We start from the raw sequence: 15,179 nt of genomic DNA, 5'->3' as shown, positions 1-15,179 counted from the left end.
AAAATAACCTTCAGTTTTTCCATCACGTCAGGATTTTTCGCAAATTTCAAAATTTGTAAAAAGGTGAAAATTTGCGAAAATGTGATACAATGAAATTGATATAAAACGTTTTTTATAATAAATTAATGTAATATATTCTCTTTCTTGGCTTACACTATTGAGTGTAAGCTATTGAGTGTATAGCTAAACAATTCAGTGGTCTGAAGAGGATGGCGAGGGGGGTCATTGACTTCTTAATTTCTAATGAAAATTGCCACAAAATAAGCCTAATGTCTATTAGAATGCATTTTTAAATTAATTTATTTTAATTTTATTAATTTTTATGAGGTACGTCATGCCTTTGGAAATCACCCCTCCCCCCCTCTTCCCTAAATCCTTAACGACAAAGTATGTAAAATATTTACAATTTTATTCCACGTGTCAATGTTTCTTTGGACGGCTAATAATCTGCTTCGTGCTTTTCCTTCTATGTTCTCTATAGGGTCCATCTCGGTGTAACATCCAGCAATAGTCTGCGTAGTAGTCCATTTTCCTTGATACCTCCTTTCCATTTCTTTCATGTCCTGGTGAAATCTCTCGCCCATCTTTTTGCTAACGGCACCCAGATTTACAGGAAAATAGTCCATATGTGAATTTAAGAAGTGAACATTCAGGCTCATGGAACAGTCTTAATTTTTGTACTTCTGCAGCATGTTCTCAACGATTGATTTGAAGTTCGGATCCTTCTTGTTGCCTAGAAACTTGGTTACTACGTCTTTAAAGGTTCCCAGGCTTCTTTTTCTGCAACTTCCATTTGTTTCTCAAAATTACCGTCTTTGAAAAGTTTTCTAATGTCAGGACCAGTAAAGACGCCCTCTTCTAGTTTCGCGGTTGATAAGACTGAAAATTTGTTCCAGATGTATTTAAAACATTTACTTTCTTTTATAAGGCTTTTACAAATTGCTTCATCAAGCCTAACTTGATATGCAGAGGTGGAAGGACAACTTTATTCGGATCTATGAAAGCTTTACGGAGCACATTTTTGGTTCCAGGTTCTAATGAAGCTCTTTTTGGCCAATCTTTCCTTGTCCACTGATTTTCTCTGTCTCTGCTGTCGCATTCACACGAAAAACAAGGAAACAAGGAATCGAGTCAAAAGTACACAAACATCAGTGCAGAAGACTAATTCTCCTTTTCTCTGTACCTGAAAAGAAAATCCTTTTCTCTGTACCTGAACCAGGAAAATGAGGCGCCAGCTGCTAGCAGGTTCTTCTCTTTAAGCCTCAAACCAAGCAATTCTGAATTTTCTTTGGTTAGATATAACCCTCGAACCAAATCGTTTAGTACAGACTGTGAATAAAGCTCTGGTGCACAGATATCTCCGGGTTCGTACTCCTCGATGTTATCTTCATTTAAATCACTTGTGGAACCGTCTATTTCAGGTAAATTTTCTCGTGGAATTGGCACTGGTACGTCTGGACCATGACTAACCCGGCGTAAAGCGGATGGCATATTTGGAATACACGATTATTTTTTTATTTTTCAAATTGAAACCGTGAACATCAGTCCAACAAAAGTAACAATCATTGGTGTGATTTCGTGACTCTCGCCACACCATTGGAACTCCAAATCTGAACGCTTCTTGTTCACCCTTTGACCTCCTAAGTCCTTCAACAGTTGGGTAGCAAACGAAGTGGAGTGCCCAAGCTTTGTCTTTATCTGCTATTTTCACTCCAAAACACGTAAGGTACACTTCTCGAACGAAACTTAGTATATTTCTTTTTTGCCTTTTAACTCACCAATAATGTTGGAAAGTTTGCTTTATGACCTGAAAATATATTTTCCACCGAAAAAAACGCGTTTGATCACGGAGGACGAAAAAAACTCGATTTACGCACGCTGGTGGTTGAAACAGCACTGATAGTAGTTGCACGGTGTATGAGCGGCACGGATAGCTGCCAATAAACATGTTACATCTTGCTAAGTCGTGTCACATTATCCCACCGGGTGGTCTAGTGATGAACGCGTTTTTCCAAATCAGCTGATTTAAAAGTCGAGAGTTCTAGCGTTCAAGTCCTAGTAAAGGCACTTTTACCTGGATTTGAATACTAGATCGTGAATACCGGTGTTCTTTGATGGTTGGATTTCAATTAACCACACATCTCAGGAATGTCTTCCCACGTCTTCCCGTTCAGACCACTCAACTGTTTAGCTATAAGAATGCATAGTATAAGCCAAAAAAGTGAATATACTGTATTAATTTATTATTAGAAAAAATGTTTTATGTGTATTTTATATATCACATTTTTGCAATTTTTCAACTTTTTACAAATTTTGAAATTTGCGAAAAATCCTAACTTGATAGGAAAAAGTGAAGGTTATTTTCACATTCAGCGTTACAAAATACATGGAAATCAATTATCAAAACTTAAAAACATTCCACAACCCAAATTTTGTAGGCTTGTTATTATATATAACTTTTGAATGCATAAGAATTGCCTACATCAAGAAATAAAATATGAATTACTTAAACGTAATTTAAATAATTTATCTCTATACAAAATTTTGAAAGATATTATTTAAATAATAAATTTCAGACTTAATAAATTTTTTTAAATTTAAAGGAAATTATTTAACGTAAATAATTTTTAAAATGTTACAACTCAAAATTTCGAATCGGTAAAATAAAAACAATTGGGTTTACGAGATTGGTTAATGCGTTTTTAAAATGGAATTTCAAATTTTAAAATGCCTTTCCAAACTGACCTTCAGTAGGATTGATTTTGCATCATATCATTCAAAATTATAAAATATTTTGAATAATTTAGATAGAATTATTTAAATAATCCAACTAATTTAAGTTATACAGTTCTAAGCAATTAAGGCTGTATAATGTATGTGAAAGTATATGATGTGTGTGTGTGTGTGTGTGTGTGTGTGTGTGTGTGTGTGTAAAATATATACATATATACTAGTATCAGTATGTAACTGAAGAGTGTTTTCAAGCCCCAATTTAATGAATATCTCGTTTACTATAGCCTAAAAAGGAGAAAATTTACAGTCATTGTTCAAAAATTTTTACATTTCTTCATCCCTTTCAAAGACGAATATCGTAAAATCTAGAAATTGGTTTTCAGATATTCTCATGAAGATTACACACACCAAAAATCAAGTTAATGTCTTCATTTGTTATCGAGAAATTAAAAAAATAGTGAGTTTCATTGTTACTAATATTAATCCTTTAAACTCGGAATTTCAAAAAATTCTTTCTTAGTATTCACTTACACCGAAGATGAACATGTACACAAATTTTCATCTTCAGTCGTTTTTACTGGGCGTTGATGAATCAGTCAGTCACGAAAAAATGCTTTATATATAGTAGGTGTAATTATATATACAACTATCAATATATAATAGATGAGATTTTTTAAATTTGATTAAATTATTTCATTAATTTCAACTATAAACGTTTAAAGTAGTTTGATTCTACTTATTTTACGGATAAAAAGATTTTTTTCTAACACTCGCGCACTTATTACAATGGTAAAATAATCTTGAGCTAACCTCAAATCCCAAGTGCGTATTGAAAATCTAGCTCAGACACTTTATTTTTAATAATATACCGTAATATATTTAATTATATAAACTTATCCTACCTTCCATACAGTAGTATTTATTTATAGATAAAAGTCGAATCAACAAAGAATGGTACGAGTGTTTTCAAAAAATTACACTTTGAAAACTTTATATGTCAAATAATTAGTGAAAGAGAGTTAAATTTTTCAATTTTTTTCAAACGTAGAAAAAAACAATTTCCCGACATTTTTTATCGATCAAGAAACTTTTGAAGTTAAAATCTAATTATATTGATGTATAAATACAGAATTAACCTTATGTAAAAAATTAATTAACTTTCTCCTTTTATATTACCTTTTTATTACAAATTTGTTATCGTTGAAAAGTTGAGATCAACGGCTCCTATTTATAAAAGAGGAAATAATACATCTTTATATATTATCCGCACGCACACGATTTGAAATATTTAGAGCCACAATAAAATGCACACACTAATAAATTCTTACGAGGTGTGAGCAAACCTTTGATCTTACAGATTGCAGATGCTACACTTAATTGTATATGCGAATGAGTAGTCATTAATTTTGTAAATATGGTTTCGCCAGTTTCTTCCAATTTTTTCTGATTTTAAACAGTTACTTCACAAGTAATCAAATACAACTGTTTTAGTTCGTAAATAACTGTATTGCATCGTTTACTGTTTTATAGTAATTATTTACATTTACCTTTGCTAATCTTCAATCCCTCATCGTTACTTTAAATAATGTTAGGTTTTACATTTTAGACCAGGTTGGTCTAGTGGTGAACGCGTCTTCGCAAATCAGCTGATTTGGTAGTCAAGAGTTTCAGCGTTCAAGTCCTAATAAAGGCAGTTATTACTTTTACACAGATTTGAATACTAGATCGTGGATACCGGTGTTCTTTGGTGGTTGGGTTTCAATTAACCGCACATTTCAGAAATAGTGGAACTGAGACTGTACAAGACTACACTTCATTTACACTCAGACATATCATCCTCTTAAGTAATACCCGAACGGTAATTCCCGGAGGCTAAACAGGAAAAAGAAAAAGGTTTTTCTTTTTACATTTATAAGCTAATTGAAGTATGTCGTAATGTAAGTACTAGTTCACCTTGAGTGGATAACTCCTCATGTAGATGTATTTATTTTTGTATTCCCTTTATTCATAAGCTATTAAATATTTATTAAATTTACTTTCTGTTCAGCTAGTTTCACCAATAAGAGTCCGTTAATAAGTTACATAAGCATGAAAATATGATTTTCATAAATACTTGCCTAAGACTTTTTTTCTGAAAAAAAAACCCTGAAATAGAAATAAGTTTAATAATTATTGTTTTGTACGACACATCGGTTTTACATATAAACTTTTATACTTTTATATATATATATATATATATATATATATATATATATATATATATATCTGGTAGAAACTGAATATGTTATCAAAGTTTTTCTCGTTAAAAAGTGAAGCAAAGGAATCAAAGTAAACGAAATTATTACGTTTAAAACGTTTACGTTAAAACTAATTAACGTTTATTTTTTTTATATAATACATTTTTTATAGAATTTGTTTTATCAATTATTTTATTCAGATTGAATTGAAACCACTCTTAAATTCTATGTAATTAATAGATGCTATCCTGTATGCATGTACTATTTACTTCTGAAGCAAGCTTAAAATATTGAAAAACTAGTTAAATATTAAAAAAATTAAGTGAAATAAAGACAGATCTTTTTATTTACTAAGAATTTAAATAAATTTAATAAATAGTAGTTTAACAGATCGTGAAAGATCTATAAATGTGGATTATTTACTCATAAATATTATTATCGTCGTAAATTCTAAGCTGTTTTATTTTCATAGAGTGAATAATAGAATCGTTTACAAACATTCACACACGAAATCAATTGATGGTATTAATATATACCGGCTTTAATCTAGTAAATACATTTTTGGGCACGTCCGCGAGGGGATTTTACTCAATGGAGAATATAATATAATATAATATGTGACTCATGTAGTACGTTTTGTTTACTGAGTTTGAAAATATTTTGCTGAAATGTCTCAAATTTCAGAAATGGAATTTTTTAAATTTAGAATAAGAAATAAGAAGTAATCAAAATTTTACGATAATTGGCCGGTATGTTTAAAAAAAATTGTTGCTCTCTTCTTCAGTAGTAAGATCTGCATCACAAGAATATTTTACTTCAGTTATATAAACCGCTTTTTAAAAAATACAGCTCTGAAATGTGGTAAAATTTTCATTAGGGTTAGGTTGGTTTTTAAAGTAAAGAAGCAAAATGAGGTAATCTATTAAATTATAAATTCATGTGTTTTATACCTCCAAGATTATGGAGTTAAAAAAATGTTGTTATTTGGAAAGTAGAATTACTAAAGATGGACATAGTAGGAGCGATATAAAATGCCGAATAGCACAGGCGAAACGAGCTTTCAGTCAGAAATATAATTTGCCTACATCAAAAATTAATTTAAACGTCAGGAAAACATTTTTAAAAGTTTATGTTTGGAGCGTAGCTTTATATGAAAGTGAAACTTGGCCGATCGGAGTACCTGAAATGAAAAGATTAGAAGCTTTTTATGTGGTACTATAGGAGAATTTTAAAATTCAGATGGGTGGATGAAGTGACAAATAAAAGGTGTTGCGGCAAATTGATGAAGAAAGAAACATTTGGAAATATATAGTTAAAAGAAGAGACAGACTTATAGGCCACATATTAAGGCATCCTGGAATAGTCGCTTTGATTATAGAGGGACAGGTAGATAAGAAAAATTATGCAACCAGGTAACGTTTGGAATATGTTAAACAGATTGTTAGGGATGTAGGATGTAGGGAGTATACCGAAATGAAACGACTAACACCAGATAGGGAATCTTGGAGAGCTGCATCAAACCAGTTAAATGACTGAAGACAAAAAAAAATCTGTATTATTTTTAATATACTGATCATATTTTTATCATTTTTTACAGGTAAGTGTTGCAGATTTTCATATATTCTGGATCTACTTGAATGTCAGTAGTGAATTAGTATATTTTTTTCTTTTAACCTTAATTTTCTTATACTATTAATCTACACCTGTTATTACCCTTTATTTTAATAAAAAATTACTTATTATTAGATTTGTAACGAGTTTTCTATTATAATTTAATAGCGATTGATTATTTCGTTTACTTTGATGTGAAAAAGACTTTCCTCCTTTAATCAAGTTTAAAAATTACCTCTTTCTATATTAATAAGGAAATATATAAATTATAAAAAACAGTAGCCACAATTCTTGGATCATATTGCTGGCAGTTATAAAGATTTAATGCGTAGTGGAAGTGTTAATTGTGTCATAGTTCCGATTATTGCATAAATCGTAGTGTATGTCATAGATAGGAATAAAGAATTACTTTTCTTACTTCGTCAGTGACTTAATGTAATTAGACTTTGCTGTCAAGGTTTACTGTAATAGTTGATGGTGGTGGCACTAATGCGAATTTCCAGTCTTTGTGTTCTTAAAATATAAATTTTAATTAAGTGTCGACCCTGTTTCTATATGTCCATTAAAACCGGTGTAATCTGTATCCAGTAAAGAACTGAAGATTTCTTTTTTCTAGCCAGTAAATAGAACTCTGAAAGAGTAAAAATAAATTTTGGTTAATTATAATGTACTAATTGACATCTACTTGTAGATATATAAGTGTAGTGTACACAATCATATTTGGTTGATCACCGTAAGCTATGTCCAAAAAAAACTAAATAAACCGAAATAAGTAATATAACTAAGAAATTAAAAATTGATATTATAACACTATATTTTTGTTTTATTTCTACGTAATGTTAAACTAATTTGTTGAAATATTCGTACTTACGTATTTTTTCACATTACATAACTGTTTTAATGTTTTTCCATATCACTTTTTGAGATTCTGAAAATGGAAATCCGTGACTTTATTCGGAATCAGCGTTTTGAACTGTAATTTTATAATATCCATTTAACAGAACCCTTAAAAGGTTCTAAATAATGTTATATAGATTATAACATATTTATTTTTAACTGACACCAATGTGTAGGTGTGTGCATGAATTTTACACCATGGGCGTATCCAGAGGACTGCAAAGGGGGACAGCTTCCCCCCTTCCAAGATGGAATTTTTTTTAAATATATGTACTTTATAAATAATAACGAATTTTTGAAAAATTTTAAAGTAAACAAAAGTTGGAAAGAAACTAATCATAAAATAGAGACACTCGCACTATCTGTGAGAATATTTAAGAATTACTTTTACCCGCCGGCGTCGTTTTACCTGCGGCAACAAGATTATAAGAATGAATGTAGCGATTTAGTTGATAATACACGAGGTGCGACAATAAAGTAATGAGACAGATTTTTCTTTGCAAGATGTGGCAACCCTAAAGCTTGCGTAGGCACACCATCTTTGACCTTGGTCTATAAGCTACTTCTAGTCCAAGCGGCTCATTGATGCAACTACTCAGTCGTGAGTTGTGCTGTAATAAGTGAACACGTGTTTGTGTCTCTCGTCACAGAAATAAAACCGCAGAATATTGCGCAACGGTATGCCATTTCTTTTTGCGTTAAATTGGGTGAAAACGCGATGACAACTTATGGTAAGCTTCAGAAGGCTTTTGGAGAGGAGGTTATATCAAGAGCTCAAGTTTTTCGGTGGCATAAAAGTTTTAGTGAAGATAGAACCAATGTTGAAGATGAAGACCGCAGTGGACGACCATCAACCTCACGGACAGATGTCAACTTGACCAGGGTGCGTGAAATCGTACGATCTGATCGAAGATTATCCGTGAAAATGATTGCAGAACTCAACATCAATCAAGAAACGGTTCGTCTAATTTTAACTGAAGATCTTGGTATGAGAAAGATTTGTGCAAAAATGGTCCCCAAAAATCTCACGCAACAACAGCGAGAAACACGGAAAAATGTGGCAGCCGATCTGTTAGAGCAAACGGAAATCAATCCAGATTTGTTGAGCCATGTTATCACTGGTGATGAAGGTTGTTTTTTTCAATACGATCTAGAGACAAAACGCCAAAGTTCGCAATGGTGCTCAAAGGGATCACCTAGACCAAAAAAAGCTCGCATGTCAAAGTCAAAAGTGAAATGCATGCTTGTGTGCTTCTTCGATTCCAAAGGAATTGTTCATAAAGAGTGGGAGTCTCCTGGACAAACAGTTAACCAATATTTCTACAAAGAAATTTTAGCAAGGCTTCGTAAACGAGTTCTTCTTGTCCGTGCCAACATTGCTGATAATTGGATTCTGGATCACGATAATGCGCCATCACATACTGCTCTGTCAGTACAGCAATTTTTAACCTCAAAACAAATTTCAGTACTACCACAGCCACCTTATTCACAAGATATCGCTCCGTGCGACGTTTTTCTATTTCCAATAGTCAAAAGAGTCAAAGAGTCAAGGGACACCATTTTCAAACAACACAAAATGCTCAAAAAGCTGGAACGAGGGTCTTGGAGGATATTACAGTGAGTTCCAGAAATGTTACCATCAATGGCAAAAGCGCTGAAATAAGTGTGTGCAATCAGAGGGGAACTACTTTGAAGGAGACAACACTAAACATGACTAAAACGGTAAGCAACATTTTTTATCACATCAGTCTCATTACTTTATTGCCGCACCTCGTATATGGCGGTGAAATCATTATCACTAGTATAATGCTAATTGTCACCGATATAGCAAATATGAACTATATTTTACCTGATGTTACCGACGATCCACCGATATCTACTTATCAGTTGAAGCGTAAAACAGCTCCTCCCATCAGCGTTATGAGAGAACGAAGGGCAGAGGAAGTGGGATGGGTTAAACTTGTTTCCAGACGGTAGGAATGAGTTCAAAGAATATCGGTCAGTGCCCATAACTCCACTCAACTATTTCCGATCAAGGGTAATGAAAGAAGCAATGAAAAGAGTAAAAAACCAACAAATATCTGTTTTACGCCTTCTCAACAGTACAGTTACAGAAAACTCAGCAAAATGTTACTGTTTGTGGTCGCTTACGCCAAAATGAACTTGTTAGGCTCACTCAACTGTTGTTCAAAATTTTTACCTTGTGATGCGTAATATTCGTGGGACTCGGTCATATCGGCATAAAGCCTTCACGGATCTAACGAAAATGGTCGGAAATTAAAGGGCTCCGCACTTCTCCATTAAACTGTTGTGTAATGATCTGTAACGGTCGAACATCCTATTTTATCTTTTATAGTTTTTTTTTAAGGCAGATGTGTTTTTCATTTTTAAAGATTTAAAACTTGTTACTTCGACATTTCATGAAGTTTTGTTTAAAAATTATAAAATAATTTTGAAGTAATATAAAGCTTTTTTTTATTTTAGTACACCAAAATCTTAATAGACGGTTGATATGTTAAAACCGACGATGAATTTAAGCTGTTTGTGTTAAAGTAAAATTGTTGTGATTACTAAGTAAGTAATGATTGTTTATTATTTTTATAAGTATGCCATTATCTTCTTTTTTTTTTACATTTACTTTTTTTCTTTTGACTGACAATCCTTTATGTTGCCAAGATTAGATTATCTCAGCAAAAAATGTTCGTCGTCGTGAATATTTTAGAAATAAATCATTTGTTAGGTCTGTGCTGAATATATTTATAAACCGGGATAATCGAACTGTCAGACTCGTGCACATTAATCTGCTAAGTTTATTTATAAATGAGTGCATTGTATTTTGAACTTTGGTTTCTTAAATTAGCGTTATCGTTTTACTTTGTTTAGGAAGATGTTTAATAGTTAAATCGTCAGCCGATGATTAACATACGTTAAATTAATTACTAAAAAAATAAAACTTTCCTAAGGATAATTTAAATATACGTTATTCTAGATTATTTAAGTAATACAACGACTAATAGTATTATTTAAATCATTATAGTTAAAAATACATATTCCCATTTTTTAACGCAATCTAACTTTCACTTTTACGTTTATACTCTTTCATAACTGACCTTTCTTAATCTACAATGGTTAATTTTAATTTATATATGATTTGATTTTATAACATTGTATTTTTCTTGTTTAATAATAAGTGGTGGAGAAAGTTAACGGCTTGATTAGAAAAAAACGGGTCTTTTCTGTAGTTGTCTAAATATCGGTTGTTGTACTTGGAGGTGTTCTGTTTCGCTTAACCACTCAGAAGTTATAACAAAAGAATTTTGATAATTTTAAGATGAATACAATCAATTTTTATTTTTTATATGATTTCTTTTTTTATGTAAAAGAAATTAAGATATTATAATCGACAAGATAATCTTGTTTTTAAGAATTTTACACGTGAGAAAAATCTCTTTTTTTAACTTCCTTATTTTTTAAAAATCTCCAGTTTGTACTGACTAAAAATAAACTTTTTTAGTCTAAAATATGAAAATGTAGGAGACCAATTTTTACAGGCGAATTTCGTAGGCTTTGCTAAAAGAGAATTTTCGATATTTACTAATGGCGTATAGATAAATATCTTTACCGATGACTTTGAACTTTATAAACTACTGGCTTAATAATAACGTAAAAAAATTGTCGATGGACTTATCCTTCTATCCATCACTTTCTGTTAACCTGAACAATTTCATATCTTTAAAAGAAAATTTAGTTCAAAAAACGGAATAAAGCACCCGTTTTCTAATTTTAAATGTAACTGGAATTTACCCCTATGTATAACTCCCAAAAAATAGCGTAATGTTTCCTATGAATTTCTTACAAAGTCATTCGTAAAGTTCTCAGCCTGACAACAGAGGTGGTGCAAGTACGACCAACTGACTATGATATTCATCAAGTACTGTACTTTATATGGCATTTTGCGGAGTTTGATAGAACGTGCATTAATTTGCCTGTTAGTAAATACCCAGTAAAGCAAACAAGTTTTGGCATTTTCTGAAAAGTGGATAAAATTGAAGTTCGAGCTATTATAAAGGACTTTGTTTTAAAAGATTTAACCCCCAAGAACTGCTGAATTTAAACATGTTCGCGCATCTATTCAAGATGATAAAGGCTCGGAACGCCCAAAAGCCGCTACGTCCGACGAAATCGTCGCAAAAATCCACAATTCCGTATTAACTGATGGTCGACTGAAGGTACGTGAGCTTGCTGACATTCCAAACATCTCGGTTGATCATACGTACACTACATTTTACACGATGTTTTAGGTATGAAAAAGCTTTCCTGTCGTTGGGTCGTCGACCAAAAACGCATTCGACTGAACAATTCTCAAGGTGTTTAGGCTTACTTAAACTTGATTCTGCCGAGTTTTTTTGGACGTTTTATAACAGCAGACGATAAACGAATTCAACATTACATGCTAGCAACCAAACAGTGGATGGAAGAGGTGAAAGTGCGCCTAAGAAATTGAAAGCAGTCCCATCAACCGAAAAAGTCATTGCTACGGTTTTTTTTCGAATCTCGTGATGTGTGCTTTGGACTACTTAAAAAAAAAGGCAGGATCATCGTCGGGGAATATTGCTCTTCACTACTGAATCGATTGAAGAATGCTATTCAGGCTAAACGTCCACAACTGGCCGAAAATTAAGTGCCTTTCACCACCATAATGCGCCTTCACAAACTTCTCGGAATATTTCTGCAAAACTCCATGACCTATTTGAAGTCCTTACATACGCACCGAATTCGCCGGATATTTTTTTCCAGTGATTACTTCTTACCAAACCTGATAAAACGGCTCTCTGGACGAAGATGATGAGGTCAAAACTGAGATATTTTCCGAAGTTGGACAAATCGCATTATACTAAGGGTTTTAAAAAAGATGGAATGTAATTATTCTAAATAAATCGAATTTCAAGGTGTCTAAATTAAAAAATTTTAAAAACTTCTGAAAAATCTTGTCACTTCATTGTCAGATCGAGAACTTTCCGATCGAATATTGTAATATAATAAAAGAAAGTCTTCACAATCTGTTCTGATAACATAATTATTTGCGAGATTAAAGAAATATTTGTAAAGGAATATGGATTTTATTCATTCTCTTTAAACGTTTTATTTAAATTTCCCTTCAAATTTAACCTTCTATTCTTAGGTATATGACAATAATTTCTTTTTTAACTTCTCAGCGATCCATTAAACAGATAACAAAAGTAATTCCGTCAGACGTAAATGTGCGTCAAGAGTCGGTGTATTTCAATTAATAACTTAGAATTTAATCTCAGATAAAAATGTTATCTTATGAAGTTGCCAAAAAGATTTATATCTGAACAGGATAATATTTATGTTAAATTCAAATGATGGTAGATTCAAATAGTATATATGAACATAAAATTGTGGGCTGTATTTTTTTCGCTTAAAAACAAAAAAAGAATTATCCTATGAAGTTCTAAGAATCAGAAAGTTAATTTTGAAATTCCTTTAAATTAATTAGAATTCGTTTTGGCTAATACTAAACTCCCCGCCTACCAATTAAATACTCATATATTGTATGATTATCACCCATCTGTAACACTTTCTGCGCTTTGATATTCTTTAATAGGGTTTCTATTAATTAATAATTAAATGATTAACTTTCTGTTTAAACAATTTGCAACAGTTAAAACGAATGTTGGTGTTCATCTCTTAAATTTGATGACTAGATTCTACTCTCTACTCTCATAAATTCTTATGAATTCCCATAAATTTTCCGTTCACCTTTTTTACGTTCTTCCATATAAATATATTTGTAAGTTCTTATGAAATATTTTTACGTCTGCACCAATTCGCTATATTTTGAACGTGCTTTTAGAAACTTTCGATTTCTCAGTAGAAATTGAAAGTTGAGAGCTTTTATAACCATAAATCAGTCCTTTGTTTTTTCTAGAATTATTTTGTATAATTTCATTGATAAAGTTTTAAATATATTTTACCTCTCTTATATATATTTATCTGTTTTTTTTAATCTATTTTTATATCTTTAATATATTTATTTATCTTTTTACAAATAATTACAGATGAAGGTAACATATATCAGCCCAAATATACATTATTAATTAATATCAAACATTAAACGAATACGTAGTTTCTCTCTGAAATACTTATAGAAAAAAATAGTATACAAGAAAAACCAGACAAAAAAATTAATTAAGAAAATAAATGAAAATACAAAAAAAAACCATAAAAATGTAATGACGGTCCACTTACAGAAAAAAGCAACTTGCTACAGTAATCCTGTCGTAACTACATAAACCAACATTAAGAGATCAGTATTCCTGTTAATAAAGGTCACAATATTGAACAGTTTAAGAAGAGAATTAACGAGGAATTGCAACACTATAAGACAAGATTTAGGAATAAAGAAAGAAAAACAGCTACCCCTAGTTAACTTACGCACGTAAAATACTAATACATAATATTAGTATTGCGAAATACATAGTAGATTAAATTACTAGTAAATTTACATACTTAGTAGCATTAATAATTACAATAACTCACGTCTTAATTTAAGAGGTATGATATTTAACATTGCACGTAACTGAGACGTAGAAAAATTATAGCATCAAAAGTAATTATTAATCTTAAAAAACGAATAACTTAAAATCCTGTTTTGGATTGATTCTAATCGGTACATCCGATAAAATTGGTAAATGGAGTTCATATACGTACAGCGCACTCCAAGGCGACTTCTTACGTAGGCGTAACAGAGTATTTTAATTGCTTCAGTATCCTGAAGATACTGAAAGATACTGATTTTATAAAATAATAATGTGGGTTATTCTTAGATTTAAATATCCTGAAAAAAGCCATATTTTAAGGGAAAATTTTTATAGCTGTGCATGAATACTGTCCAATTCATTTAAAAAATTATAAAAACACAGTGGAAATTACGATTTTTTATAAATAATATATTTACATATATAAGTAAGTGTAATGCCATTCTTATGAGGAAATAAATTGTGATTGGAATAATAAATAGCAAGTAATTGAATTATAATGTCCTTAATTGACAACGTAGGAAGCATTTTTATATTAGTACTAAAAGCCGATCTACCAAGTAATGCGTTTATATATTTCGAGTGCGACCTTCTACCGCTGTGTTAACAAGTTGAAGGAAGCTGTTTCTTGTTAAGGAAACCGGAAATTATTTTAAGTATAAAAGGGGTGTCATTGAAAACTACATACTGTATTATATAGTCCTTCATAAATATATTTCTTTAGTTAAATAAATACCGCGAATCTTTCTATCACTGAAGGATATCTTTGATTTACCGATAACTCTCAGTAACGAAAAAATTTATATGCTCTTTAGAATTCATAAATTATAACGGTTATTAGTTTTCATTAACAAAATCTCTTTATGAAGGACTTAAAAAATTTCGGTACTATTGTGCTAATTGTCCACTATGAAAGCTGGACGCTAGTAGCGGTTAATTTTGTATGATTTTTTAATCGAATTTTTAATAAAAAATCTGATAACAAAGTTGTAGCACTTTCCCGTCAAGCGGGGTTTTTTCTGATGCACGGTTTACACATACACACATAACTTAATGTAAAATTTTATAATTTTATTTAAATATAAAATTTTTTATTTATTTTATTTAATGATTCTACTAAATTGCGTGCGCATATAAA

General features: G+C 31.2%; 1 protein-coding gene and 1 long non-coding RNA gene across 5 annotated transcripts in view; one reads left to right on the top strand and one right to left on the bottom strand.

Annotated features, from left to right (window-relative positions):
- Positions 1-15,179, top strand: part of LOC142322053 (uncharacterized) — an 850,063-nt gene that overhangs the window by 456,732 nt on the left and 378,152 nt on the right. The window lies entirely within an intron of this gene.
- The window catches only part of LOC142320989 (uncharacterized), a 68,878-nt gene that overhangs the window by 12,156 nt on the left and 41,543 nt on the right, over positions 1-15,179 (bottom strand). Inside the window, exon 2 of the long non-coding RNA XR_012755534.1 lies at positions 4,687-4,878. This is a non-coding gene — a long non-coding RNA (uncharacterized LOC142320989). The remainder of the gene's footprint in view (positions 1-4,686; positions 4,879-15,179) is intronic.

This window comes from Lycorma delicatula, chromosome 3 (assembly GCF_047948215.1).
Source record: "Lycorma delicatula isolate Av1 chromosome 3, ASM4794821v1, whole genome shotgun sequence".
Classification (NCBI taxonomy): domain Eukaryota; kingdom Metazoa; phylum Arthropoda; class Insecta; order Hemiptera; family Fulgoridae; genus Lycorma; species Lycorma delicatula.
This window is presented reverse-complemented; position numbering and strand designations above follow the sequence as displayed.